Here is a 15,037-nt window from a genome sequence, read left to right as displayed (position 1 = left end):
TATCCAGTAACAACCCGACTGACAGAGGACCAGTATCAATAACAACCCGACTGACAGAGGACCAGTATCAATAACAACCCCACTGACAGAGGACCAGTATCCAGTAACAACCCCACTGACAGAGGACCAGTACCCAGAACAACCACACTGACAGAGGACCAGTATCAATAACAACCCGACTGACAGAGGACCAGTATCCAGTAACAACCCCACTGACAGAGGACCAGTATCAATAACAACCCCACTGACAGAGGACCAGTATCCAGTAACAACCCCACTGACAGAGGACCAGTATCCAGTAACAACCCCCCTGACAGAGGACCAGTATCCAGTAACAACCCCACTGACAGAGGACCAGTATCCAGTAACAACCCCCCTGACAGAGGACCAGTACCCAGAACAACCCCACTGACAGAGGACCAGTATCCAGTAACAACCCCACTGACAGAGGACCAGTACCCAGAACAACCACACTGACAGAGGACCAGTACCCAGAACAACCACACTGACAGAGGCCGAGTATCCAGTAACAACCCCACTGACAGAGGACCAGTATCAATAACCACCCGACTGACAGAGGACCAGTATCCAGTAACAACCACACTGACAGAGGACGAGTATCCAGTAACAACCCCACTGACAGAGGAGCAGTATCTAGAACAACCCGACTGACAGAGGAGCAGTATCTAGAACAACCCGACTGACAGAGGAGCAGTATCAATAACAACCCGACTGACAGAGGACCAGTACCCAGTATCAACCCCACTGACAGAGGACCAGTATCAAGTAACAACCCGACTGACAGAGGACCAGTATCCAGTAACAACCCCACTGACAGAGGACCAGTATCAATAACAACCCCACTGACAGAGGACCAGTATCCAGTAACAACCCCACTGACTTAGAACCAGTATCCAGTAACAACCCCACTGACAGAGGGCCCGTATCCAGTAACAACCCGACTGACAGAGGACCAGTATCTAGTAACAACCCCACTGACAGAGGACCAGTATCCAGTAACAACCCCACTGACTTAGAACCAGTATCCAGTAACAACCCCACTGACAGAGGACCCGTATCCAGTAACAACCCCCCTGACAGAGGACCCGTATCCAGTAACAACCCGACTGACAGAGGACCAGTATCAATAACAACCCGACTGAGAGAGGACCAGTATCCAGTAACAACCTGACTGACAGAGGACCAGTATCCAGTAACAACCCCACTGACAGAGGACCAGTACCCAGTAACAACCCCACTGACAGAGGACCAGTACCCAGAACAACCACACTGACAGAGGACCAGTACCCAGAACAACCACACTGACAGAGGACCAGTACCCAGAACAACCACACTGACAGAGGACCAGTACCCAGAACAACCACACTGACAGAGGACCAGTACCCAGAACAACCACACTGACAGAGGACCAGTACCCAGAACAACCACACTGACAGAGGACGAGTATCCAGTAACAACCCCACTGACAGAGGACCAGTATCAATAACCACCCGACTGACAGAGGACCAGTATCCAGTAACAACCCGACTGACAGAGGACCAGTATCCAGTAACAACCCCACTGACAGAGGACCAGTATCCAGTAACAACCCGACTGACAGAGGACCAGTATCCAGTAACAACCCCACTGACAGAGGACCAGTATCCAGTAACAACCCGACTGACAGAGGACCAGTATCCAGTAACAACCCGACTGACAGAGGACCAGTATCCAGTAACAACCCGACTGACAGAGGACCAGTATCCAGTAACAACCCCACTGACAGAGGACCAGTATCCAGTAACAACCCCACTGACAGAGGACCAGTATCAATAACAACCCGACTGACAGAGGACCAGTATCCAGTATCAACCTCACTGACAGAGGAGCAGTATCTAGAACAACCCGACCGACAGAGGAGCAGTATCTAGAACAACCCGACCGACAGAGGACCAGTATCAGTAACAACCCCACTGACAGAGGAGCAGTATCTAGAACAACCCGACTGACAGAGGACCAGTATCAATATCAACCCCACTGACAGAGGACCAGTACCCAGTAACAACCCCACTGACAGAGGACCAGTATCCAGTAACAACCACACTGACAGAGGACCAGTATCCAGTATCAACCCCACTGACAGAGGAGCAGTATCCAGTATCAACCTCACTGACAGAGGAGCAGTATCTAGAACAACCCGACTGACAGAGGAGCATTATCTAGAACAACCCGACTGAGGAGCAGTATCTAGAACAACCCGGAGACAGAGGAGCAGTCTAGAACAACCCGACTGACAGAGGAGCAGTATCTAGAACAACCCGACTGACAGAGGAGCAGTATCTAGAACAACCCGACTGACAGTGGAGCAGTATCTAGAACAACCCGACTGACAGTGGAGCAGTATCAATAACAACCCGACTGACAGAGGAGCAGTATCAATAACAACCCGACTGACAGAGGAGCAGTATCTAGAACAACCCAACTGACAGAGGAGCAGTATCTAGAACAACCCGACTGACAGAGGAGCAGTATCTAGAACAACCCGGCTGACAGAGGAGCAGTATCAATAACAACCCGACTGACAGAGGACCAGTATCAATAACAACCTGACTGACAGAGGACCAGTATCCAGTAACAACCCGACTGACAGAGGACCAGTATCCAGTAACAACCCCACTGACAGAGGACCAGTATCCAGTAACAACCCCCCTGACAGAGGACCCGTATCCAGTAACAACCCGACTGACAGAGGACCAGTATCAATAACAACCCGACTGACAGAGGACCAGTATCAATAACAACCCCACTGACAGAGGACCAGTATCCAGTAACAACCCCACTGACAGAGGACCAGTACCCAGAACAACCACACTGACAGAGGACCAGTATCAATAACAACCCGACTGACAGAGGACCAGTATCCAGTAACAACCCCACTGACAGAGGACCAGTATCAATAACAACCCCACTGACAGAGGACCAGTATCCAGTAACAACCCCACTGACAGAGGACCAGTATCCAGTAACAACCCCCCTGACAGAGGACCAGTACCCAGAACAACCCCACTGACAGAGGACCAGTATCCAGTAACAACCCCACTGACAGAGGACCAGTACCCAGAACAACCACACTGACAGAGGACCAGTACCCAGAACAACCACACTGACAGAGGACCAGTACCCAGAACAACCACACTGACAGAGGACCAGTACCCAGAACAACCACACTGACAGAGGACCAGTACCCAGAACAACCACACTGACAGAGGCCGAGTATCCAGTAACAACCCCACTGACAGAGGACCAGTATCAATAACCACCCGACTGACAGAGGACCAGTATCCAGTAACAACCACACTGACAGAGGACGAGTATCCAGTAACAACCCCACTGACAGAGGAGCAGTATCTAGAACAACCCGACTGACAGAGGAGCAGTATCTAGAACAACCCGACTGACAGAGGAGCAGTATCAATAACAACCCGACTGACAGAGGACCAGTACCCAGTATCAACCCCACTGACAGAGGACCAGTATCAAGTAACAACCCGACTGACAGAGGACCAGTATCCAGTAACAACCCCACTGACAGAGGACCAGTACCCAGAAAAACCCCACTGACAGAGGACCAGTATCAATAACAACCCCACTGACAGAGGACCAGTATCCAGTAACAACCCCACTGACTTAGAACCAGTATCCAGTAACAACCCCACTGACAGAGGGCCCGTATCCAGTAACAACCCGACTGACAGAGGACCAGTATCTAGTAACAACCCCACTGACAGAGGACCAGTATCCAGTAACAACCCCACTGACTTAGAACCAGTATCCAGTAACAACCCCACTGACAGAGGACCCGTATCCAGTAACAACCCCCCTGACAGAGGCCCGTATCCAGTAACAACCCGACTGACAGAGGACCAGTATCAATAACAACCCGACTGAGAGAGGACCAGTATCCAGTAACAACCTGACTGACAGAGGACCAGTATCAATAACAACCTGACTGACAGAGGACCAGTATCCAGTAACAACCCGACTGACAGAGGACCAGTATCCAGTAACAACCCCACTGACAGAGGACCAGTACCCAGTAACAACCCCACTGACAGAGGACCAGTACCCAGAACAACCACACTGACAGAGGACCAGTACCCAGAACAACCACACTGACAGAGGACCAGTACCCAGAACAACCACACTGACAGAGGACCAGTACCCAGAACAACCACACTGACAGAGGACCAGTACCCAGAACAACCACACTGACAGAGGACCAGTACCCAGAACAACCACACTGACAGAGGACGAGTATCCAGTAACAACCCCACTGACAGAGGACCAGTATCAATAACCACCCGACTGACAGAGGACCAGTATCCAGTAACAACCCGACTGACAGAGGACCAGTATCCAGTAACAACCCCACTGACAGAGGACCAGTATCCAGTAACAACCCGACTGACAGAGGACCAGTATCCAGTAACAACCCCACTGACAGAGGACCAGTATCCAGTAACAACCCGACTGACAGAGGACCAGTATCCAGTAACAACCCGACTGACAGAGGACCAGTATCCAGTAACAACCCGACTGACAGAGGACCAGTATCCAGTAACAACCCCACTGACAGAGGACCAGTATCCAGTAACAACCCCACTGACAGAGGACCAGTATCAATAACAACCCGACTGACAGAGGACCAGTATCCAGTATCAACCTCACTGACAGAGGAGCAGTATCTAGAACAACCCGACCGACAGAGGAGCAGTATCTAGAACAACCCGACCGACAGAGGACCAGTATCAGTAACAACCCCACTGACAGAGGAGCAGTATCTAGAACAACCCGACTGACAGAGGACCAGTATCAATATCAACCCCACTGACAGAGGACCAGTACCCAGTAACAACCCCACTGACAGAGGACCAGTATCCAGTAACAACCACACTGACAGAGGACCAGTATCCAGTATCAACCCCACTGACAGAGGAGCAGTATCCAGTATCAACCTCACTGACAGAGGAGCAGTATCTAGAACAACCCGACTGACAGAGGAGCATTATCTAGAACAACCCGACTGACAGAGGAGCAGTATCTAGAACAACCCGACTGACAGAGGAGCAGTATCTAGAACAACCCGACTGACAGAGGAGCAGTATCTAGAACAACCCGACTGACAGAGGAGCAGTATCTAGAACAACCCGACTGACAGTGGAGCAGTATCTAGAACAACCCGACTGACAGTGGAGCAGTATCAATAACAACCCGACTGACAGAGGAGCAGTATCAATAACAACCCGACTGACAGAGGAGCAGTATCTAGAACAACCCAACTGACAGAGGAGCAGTATCTAGAACAACCCGACTGACAGAGGAGCAGTATCTAGAACAACCCGACTGACAGAGGAGCAGTATCTAGGAACAACAAGTGACTGAACTGGCTCGACCAGACAGACATGTAGAGAACAGTCAGCTACCAACACAGAGAGAGAAAGACTGGTCTTTCAGATAGCAGAGTGCACTGAGTGAGATGTAGACAGAAAGAGACTGGTATACAGGCACACTGTCCTTAGTAGTGTGGACTAGCTAGGTGTCTCATCAAGTGTGGACTTGCTAGGACTCTTACAGAGTGTGGACTTGGTCGTGTGGACCTGTTAGCGGTCTTACAGAGTGTGGACTTGCGTAGCTGGTAGTTGTCATAGAGCTCCTGTAGGTGGCGGTAGCGTGAGGTGAGCTGGTTCTTCTGAAGGTCCAGACTGGGCTGCAGTTGGAGGTTCTGTTCTGCCAGACTGATGTTACTGACCAGGGTCAGCTCCTTCACCTGCTGCACCTCACACATCTAACACAGAGACAAACACACAGCATACACAGACAGACACACACAGGAAGAGGGAAGGTGAGTTAGTACTTGAGACAATACACGCAAACAGAGACTGACTGACCCCCAGACTGTGATGTGTAGAGTAGGCCTATAGGCCAGCGACAAACCAGCTCAAAACCTAACCTCTGGAGATTAAATATGAGTATATTTTTATGGAGGACAGTGATTATTTATAATCCCTTTCACCAAGCCTACAAACAGATGTGAAATACCTGTAATAGGACCCCATAGGCTATTATATCTACAGGACGCCACAGCAGAAAGCAGAGCTCTTATCACTCTAAGGGCAGGGAAACCAATATGTTTTTTTGGGACCGATACCCCAATCTTGGGGGAGCAAAACTTACCGATATATCTGCCGACTGCCAATATACTGTTTTACAGCAGGGAAATGAAAGTGACATTTTTACACACCGAATTCTCCAAAAATACCATCCAAATGAGCAATTGTCCAACAAATATGCTTCAAATGTTGATTACTTACATTGTGACAAATAATGACATATAAATGTCCGCAAGTGTTCAGATCAGCATGAGATTCCCCCTTTTCATCCTATTGAATATCGGTTATCGACAGAATTATTGTCCGATACTGATAGAGGTAAAAGGCCAATGTCAGCGAACCAATAAATAAGTTGGGTTCTAGCTAAAACACAGCACTCAATCAAGATATCAGTACTAATGAACTAGGCTATAATGAATCATAAATAACATGGTCAGGAGGGATGAGATGCTGCCATGCTGGCAACGGCCCAGGGAAGACAGGCACTAGACAGCTCTCCAGCCGCAACCAGATTTGTATCTCTGCTCACAGGCTGTTCCTGTAAAGCTATTTCCACATTGGTGGGTAAGGACTAACAGTTCCACCAACGTCACAGCGCCATGGTGGGGAGTCTTGCATAAGCCGCATACATGAATATACAAATACAGAAGGTGAAGAAGCCAGAAGCAAGTTGAGCTTTCCTAATACCTAAACTAGACAAGGCTAGCTAGAGATGGAGAGAGATGAGGCACAAAATACCAGTGTCAGAATGAATGCTGTACACATGTCTGAAAGAACACTGACATAACCAAATGTCAATACGCTGTGAGGGGTTGCTTCTTGGTTAAGCATCGACCTTTGTTATAATCTGTGCGGTGCTGTGTGCTCAATGCATCAGAATGTTGACTAAAGAGGTGTGCTGCACTGAAATATGGACTCCTCCGCCTAGGTTAGTCAATAGGAAAACCTCTTCCAACTTTTAACACCTTCCACATAGCTGATGACTGGCTGTCTTGTGCGGATCCTATTCATAGAACAGGAAACAAAACAAACCAGATCATTTCAAATCTGTTCCTAAACCCGGGTGTGTCCATTACTTATGCAATAATGGGAATCAGATGGCATTTGTGGCCTAATGCCAAACAATGACACTGCCATTTGTGGCATATGTACACAAACAGGGTTATTGTCGAAACTGATTAGAAAATAAAAATATGGAAACAGCATGAGCATCCACTAAACATCCAAATGTTGAGTACAGTACAAGGAGCAAGCTTCTCAGCTGTGGCAACGAGGCGGATGTTGATGAGCTTGCTCAATGCGAAACATGTTTGCATCTAGAAGGAAGTTGTGAATGAAGGACTGACTGCCTGACAGTCATAAGTGCACAGCTACCTAGATATGTTGATGCTAGCTAGCGTTACTAGGGATAGCCAGCTAACGTTAGTAAAACAAAAGGGAACTTACCTCGTTCATTTCTTTGACAATAGAATTTAACTTTTCATCGTCTTCAAGTAACTCGTTTAACTGCGTCATGGTGAAAGAGCTGAATTTATCTGTGAACTCTGCCATTTCTCCTATGATGGTTGTCGTCTATCAGTCTGGCTACAGTTCTTTCGGCTCAAAACGGATAAGTGTTTGGATCACAAACCGGAAATAGGGATGCTTTCTGGCAAATCAGAAGGGAGTGTAATGTAATATGACAATGACGTCATCCACAACGACGTCATTAAATGTTTTTTTTTACTTTTGGGATTTTCACGACGTAGACTTGTTAACCAGTTAAATGTAATCGAAATAGTAATCTACCTAATCCTCCAAAGTAATTATTTATCATGAGAGGGCCATGAACAACAATTAGTAATGCTGCATACTCCAAGAAAGGTTAAAGTCTCACCTTTCTGGTAATTTTTTTATAAATTGATGAGCTGTAGTCACTTTTAAGAACACATGCTCAAGAACAAAGTACAAATATGAAAATCTGAAATATTTTATATGATGTATTTATTATTCAACAAAACTGTATGAATGCTTGAAATGACTTATATGCTTTCTAAATATAGCATAATCAAAATTTGAAATTACTAACTGAGATTTAACCTTTCTTATAACTGTAAAATACATATTTGTATGTTTAATGTTAGAGAAAATGTGCATATTTTCTAAAGGTCTCTCTTGATCAAAAAATCTGCCCCCATCGCTATGAATGTCTCACAGAGCTCAAGTTTCAAGTTTTAATGGCACATGCACAAGTACTATGAAATGCCTTTCTTGCAAACTCAAAACCCAACAATTAAAGAATCAATAACAATTTATTATTAGAAAAAGCACATGAGAAATAAATATAAAATATACATGAAAGTAAGTAAGCATACTATATACAGGAAATATTTAGAAAGTCAGTTCCAATACCATATTTACATGTGCAGGGATCCTGGGGTGATGGAGGTAGATATGTACAGGGGTAAGGGAACTAGGCAACTGGATGTAAGATAGTCAGAGTAGCAGCAGCTTGCATGTGAGTGGGTATGCAGGTGGGTAGAGTCGGTATAAATGTATGTGCATCTTCATCGACCTTGCCAAGGCCTTCGACTCTGTCAATCACCATATTCTTATCGGCAGACTCAGTAGCCTCGGTTTTTCGGATGACTGCCTTGCCTGGTTCACCAATTACTTTGCAGACAGAGTTCAGTGTGTCAAATCGGAGGGCATGCTGTCCGGTCCTCTGGCAGGTTCTATGGGGGTGCCACAGGGTTCAATTCTCGGGCCGACTCTTTTCTCTGTATATATCAATGATGTTTCTCTTGCTGCGGGCGATTCCCTGATCCACCTCTACGCAGACGACACCATTCTATATACTTTCGGCCCGTCATTGGACACTGTGCTATCTAACCTCCAAACGAGCTTCAATGCTATACAACACTCCTTCCGTGGCCTCCAACTGCTCTTAAACGCTAGTAAAACCAAATGCATGCTTTTCAACTGATCGCTGCCTGCACCCGCATGCCCGACTAGCATCACCACCCTGGATGGTTCCGACCTTGAATATGTGGACATCTATAAGTACCTAGGTGTCTGGCTAGACTGCAAACTCTCCTTCCTGACTCATATCAAACATCTCCAATCGAAAATCAAATCAAGAGTCGGCTTTCTATTCCGCAACAAAGCCTCCTTCACTCACGCCGCCAAGCTTACCCTAGTAAAACTGACTATCCTACCGATCCTCGACTTCGGCGATGTCATCTACAAAATGGCTTCCAACACTCTACTCAGCAAACTGGATGCAGTCTATCACAGTGCCATCCGTTTTGTCACTAAAGCACCTTATACCACCCACCACTGCGACTTGTATGCTCTAGTCGGCTGGCCCTCGCTACATATTCGTCGCCAGAACCACTGGTTCCAGGTCATCTACAAGTCCATGCTAGGTAAAGCTCCGCCTTATCTCAGTTCACTGGTCACGATGGCAACACCCATCCGTAGCACGCGCTCCAGCAGGTGTATCTCATTGATCATCCCTAAAGCCAACACCTCATTCGGCCGCCTTTCGTTCCAGTACTCTGCTGCCTGTGACTGGAACGAATTGCAAAAATCGCTGAAGTTGGAGACTTTTATCTCCCTCACCAACTTCAAACATCAGTTATCTGAGCAGCTAACCGATCGCTGCAGCTGTACATAGTCTATTGGTAAATAGCCCACCCATTTTCACCTACCTCATCCCCATACTGTTTTATTTATTTACTTTTCTGCTCTTTTGCACACCAATATCTCTACCTGTACATGACCATCTGATAATTTATCACTCCAGTGTTAATCTGCAAAATTGTAATTATTCGCCTACCTCATGCCTTTTGCACACATTGTATATAGACTCCCCCCTTTTTTTTCTACTGTGTTATTGACTTGTTAATTGTTTACTCCATGTGTAACTCTGTGTTGTCTGTTCACACTGCTATGCTTTATCTTGGCCAGGTCGCAGTTGCAAATGAGAACTTGTTCTCAACTAGCCTACCTGGTTAAATAAAGGTGAAATAAAAAATAAAAAAATTAATTTAATTTAAAAGAAAGTGTGAGTGAGCAAATGATGGAGTGAGTAGGGCCCTGTGAGTGTGTATAGAGACAGTGCAAGTACTGAAATAAAAGGTCCATAAGGATACAAGACACAACTCGGTCCGTGTCGCTATTTTGTTAGCTTTATATCAGTTGTCAAATTGGAACAGAAATGGCACCACACCAAACTGGAAGTCTTCCGACTAGCTTGGAAAGACAGTACCGTGCAGTATCGAAGAGCCCTTACTGCTGCTTGATCATCCGATTTTTCCAACTTAATTGAGGAAAATAAGAACCATCCGAAATGTATTTTTGATACTGTCGCAAAGCTAACTAAAAAGCAGTATTCCCCAAGTGAGGATGGCTTTCACTTCAGCAGTAATAAATTCATGAACTTCTTTGAGGAGAAGATCATGATTATTAGAAAGCAAATGACCGACTCCTCTTTAAATCTGCGTATTCCTTCAAAGCTCAGTTGTCCTGAGTCTGCACAACTCTGCCAGGACCTAGGATCAAGAGAGACACTCAAGTGTTTTAGTACTATATCTCTTGACACAACGATGACAATAATCATGGCCTCTAAACCTTCAAGCTGCATACTGGACCCTATTCTAAACTAAACTACTGAAAGAGCTGCTTCCTGTGCTTAGCCCTCCTATGTTGAACATAATAAACGTCTCTCTATCCACCGGATGTGTACCAAACTCACTAAAAGTGGCAGTAATAAAGCCTCTCTTGAAAAAGCCAAACCTTGACCCAGAAAATATAAAAACTATCGGCCTATATCGAATCTTCCATTCCTCTCAAATTTTAGAAAAGGCTGTTGCGCAGCAACTCATTGCCTTCCTGAAGACAAACAATGTATACGAAATGCTTCAGTCTGGTTTTAGACCCCATCATAGCACTGAGACTGCACTTGTGAAGGTGGTAAATGACCTTTTAATGGCATCAGACCGATGCTCTGCATCTGTCCTCGTGCTCCTAGACCTTAGTGCTGCTTTTGATACCATCGATCACCACATTCTTTTGAAGAGATTGGAAACCCAAATTGGTCTACACGGACAAGTTCTGTTCTGGTTTAGATCTTATCTGTCGGAATGATATCAGTTTGTCTCTGTGAATGGTTCAACGACTGTACATTTTGGTGTTCCTCAAGGTTCCTTTTTAGAACCACTATTGTTTTCACTATATATTTTACCTCTTGGGGATGTCATTCGAAAACATAACATTAACTTTCACTGCTATGCGGATGACACACAGCTGTACATTTCAATGAAACATGGTGAAGCCCCAAAATTGCGCTCGTTAGAAGCCTGTGTTTCAGACATAAGGAAGTGGATGGCTTCAAACTTTCTGCTTTTAAACTCGGACAAAACAGAGATGCTTGTTCTAGGTCCCAAGAAACAAAGAGATCTTCTGTTGAATCTGACAATTAATCTTAATGGTTGTACAGTCGTCTCAAATAGAACTGCGAAGGACCTCGGCGTTACTCTGGACCCTGATCTCTCTTTTGACGAACATATCAAGACTGTTTCAAGGACAGCTTTTTTCCATCTATGTAACATTGCAAAAATTAGAAACTTTCTGTCCAAAAATGTTGCAGAAAAATTTATCCACGCTTTTGTTACTTCTACGTTAGACTACTACTTTCCGGCTACCCGGATAAAGCACTAAATAAACTTCAGTTAGTGCTAAATACAGCTGCTAGAATCCTGACTAGAACCAAACAATTTGATCATTTTACTCCAGTGCTAGCCTCCCTACACTGGCTTCCTGTCAAGGCAAGGGCTGATTTCAAGGTTTTACTGCTAACCTACAAAGCATTACATGGGCTTGCTCCTACCTATCTCTCTGATTTGGTCCTGCCTTACGTACCTACACGTACGCTACAGTCACAAGACGCAATTGTCCCTAGAATTTCTAAGCAAACAGCTGGAGGCAGAACTTTCTCCTATAGAGCTCCATTTATATGGAATGGTCTGCCTACCCATGTGAGAGATGCAAACTCGGTCTCAACCTTTAAGTCTTTACTAAAGACTCATCTCTTCAGTGGGTCATATGATTGAGTGTAGTCTTGCCCAGGAGTGGGAAGGTGAACGGAAAGGCTCTGGAGCAACGAACCGCCCTTGCTGTCTCTGCCTGGCCGGTTCCCCTCTTTCCACTGGGATTCTCTGCCTCTAACCCTATTACAGGGGCTGAGTCACTGGCTTACTGGTGCTCTTTCATGCCGTCCCTAGGAGGGGTGCGTCACTTGAGTGGGTTGAGTCACTGATGTGATCTTCCTGTCTGGGTTGGCGCCCCCCTTGGGTTGTGCCGTGGCGGAGATCTTTGTGGGCTATACTCGGCCTTGTCTCAGGATGGTAAGTTGGTGGTTGAAGATATCCCTCTAGTGGTGTGGGGGCTGTGCTTTGGCAAAGTGGGTGGGGTTATATCCTTCCTGTTTGGCCCTGTCCGGGGGTATCATCGGATGGGGCCACAGTGTCTCCTGACCCCTCCTGACTCAGCCTCCTGTATTTATGCTGCAGTAGTTTATGTGTCGGGGGGCTAGGGTCAGTTTGTTATATCTGGAGTTCTTCTCCTGTCTTATCCGGTGTCCTGTGTGAATTTAAGTATCCTCTCTCTTTCTTTCTTTCTCTCTCTCGGAGGACCTGAGCCCTAGGACCATGCCTCAGGACTACCTGGCATGATGACTCCTTGCTGTCCCCAGTCCACCTGGCCGTGCTGCTGCTCCAGTTTCAACTGTTCTGCCTGCGGCTATGGAATCCTGACCTGTTCACCGGACGTGCTACCTGTCCCAGACCTGCTGTTTTCAACTCTCTAGAGACAGCAGGAGTGGTAGAGATACTTTTAATGATCGGCTATGAAAAGCCAACTGACATTTACCCCTGAGGTGCTAACTTGCTGCACCCTCGACAACAACTGTGATTATTATTATTTGACCATGCTGGTCATTTATGAACATTTGAACATCTTGGCCATGTTCTGTTATAATCTCCACCCAGCACAGCCAGAAGAGGACTGGCCACCCCTCATAGCCTGGTTCCTAGGTTTTGGCCTTCCTATCCACTGTGCTTCTACACCTGCATTGCTTGCTGTTTGGGGTTTTAGGCTGGGTTTCTGTACAGCACTTTGAGATATCAGCTGATGTACAAAGGGCTATATAAATAAATAGGATTTGATTTGATTTGTATTTCTTGGGGATAGAAGCTGTTCAAGAGCCTGTTGGTGTCAGACTTCTCTTGTCATGCGGCAGCTAACAAAATAGTCTATGGCTTGAGAGGTTGGGGTGTTTGACGATTTTCCAGGCCTTATTTTTACACTGTCTGATATAGAAGTCTTGGATGGCAGGGAGCTCAGCCCCAGTGATGTACTGGGCTGTCCACACAACCATCTGTAGTGCTATCGAGGTTGGTGGTATTGGCAAACCAAGCAGTGATGCAGCCAATCAATATGCTCTCAATGGTAGAACCTTTTCATGATTTAAGGACCCATGCCAAAGAACTGTCGCGCCTTCTTCACGACTGAGCATGTGTTTGGACCATTTTAGGTCTTTAGTTATTTGGACACGAGGAACTTGAAGCTGCCTATCTGCTCCACTGCCGCCCCGTCAATGTGGATGGGGGCGTGGTCGCCCTCCCCAATTCCTGTAGTCCACGATCACCTCCTTGGTCTTGCTGACATTGAGGGAGAGGTTGTTGCTCCGGCACCTCACTGCCAGGTCACTGACCTCCTCCCTGTAGGCTGACTCATCATCGCCGGTGATCAGGCCTACCCCTGTCTTGTTGACAGCGAACTTGATAATGCTGTTGGTGTCTTTTGTGGCCACACAGTCGTGGGTGAACAGGAAGTACAGGAGGGGACTAAGCACACAACCCTGTGGGGCCCCAGTGTTAAGGGACAGCCTGGTGGAGGGGATGTTTCCTACCCCCACTACCTGGGGTCACCACCTGGGGTCGGCCTGTCAGGAAGTCCAGGAATCAACTTTTTAAAGAATTTGTATGATCTTTTCTTGTATGCCAGTTAAAAGGTTGTTATTTTTTCCTGAAAAATATGTTAGGTTGTTTACATGTTAAAGGATAAATGCTCCAGGATAAAAGATTTCACACAAACTTTAGACTACAAGGTTTTTTAATACTATTTTATTAACATGCATTTGTAAATCTTTACAATCCAAAGTAAGTACACTCTGATATTAGTATCTCACTTTATCCAACAGTCATTTATACACATAAATTCATAAAGGTGAATGCACTGAAAACAAAATACCTAATAAATGCAATAAACAATACATCAGTCATTTTTAAACCATTATTATCACAATGCTCACGTTTCTATATTTCTATATTTGTTTCTTCTTTTTTTTATAATTGTACAGATACATTTGCGATCAAGTAATTAATATAGTTTTAGTTGTTTCTTTTTTGTTGATGTACTAAATTGTTGTAATGGGCAGGGGCACTGAATATATAAAAGTTATACTTTGTCTGTCTTCTTATAATAACTGATAGGTACCTCGGGTTAAAAGGCAATTCTTATCCATATAAACTGGAGAGAACCTGTAGTCTTGTATAGTTTTGAGGATTTCGCAACTGGTTATATGTGTCTGTGTGTCTATGTGCTGTCAACCTACAGCAAGGTTTCGCTGCCTACATCATAGGGATGAGAGTGTGGGTTTTTGTATTGGTACTGGTCTCGTTGAGTCTTAGAGGTCAGGTAGCGGCCATTCAGAGGGCAGGGGTTAATGCTGGGGTAAAGGTCATGACCCAGTGGGTAGAGGTCAGACTCCTTGTATTCAGACTCCACCTGGATGTCAAACTGGGAAACAGGAGGGCGTGATG

General features: G+C 45.9%; 1 pseudogene; it reads right to left on the bottom strand.

Annotated features, from left to right (window-relative positions):
* LOC115126542 (vacuolar protein sorting-associated protein 37B-like) overlaps positions 1-7,811 on the bottom strand; it is a 28,780-nt pseudogene extending 20,969 nt beyond the window's left edge.
* Between the last annotated feature and the right edge of the window lie 7,226 nt (positions 7,812-15,037).

This window comes from Oncorhynchus nerka, linkage group LG4 (assembly GCF_034236695.1).
Source record: "Oncorhynchus nerka isolate Pitt River linkage group LG4, Oner_Uvic_2.0, whole genome shotgun sequence".
NCBI lineage: Eukaryota > Metazoa > Chordata > Actinopteri > Salmoniformes > Salmonidae > Oncorhynchus > Oncorhynchus nerka.
Note: the sequence above shows the minus strand (reverse complement) of the source record. Positions and strands in the feature narration are given on the sequence as shown.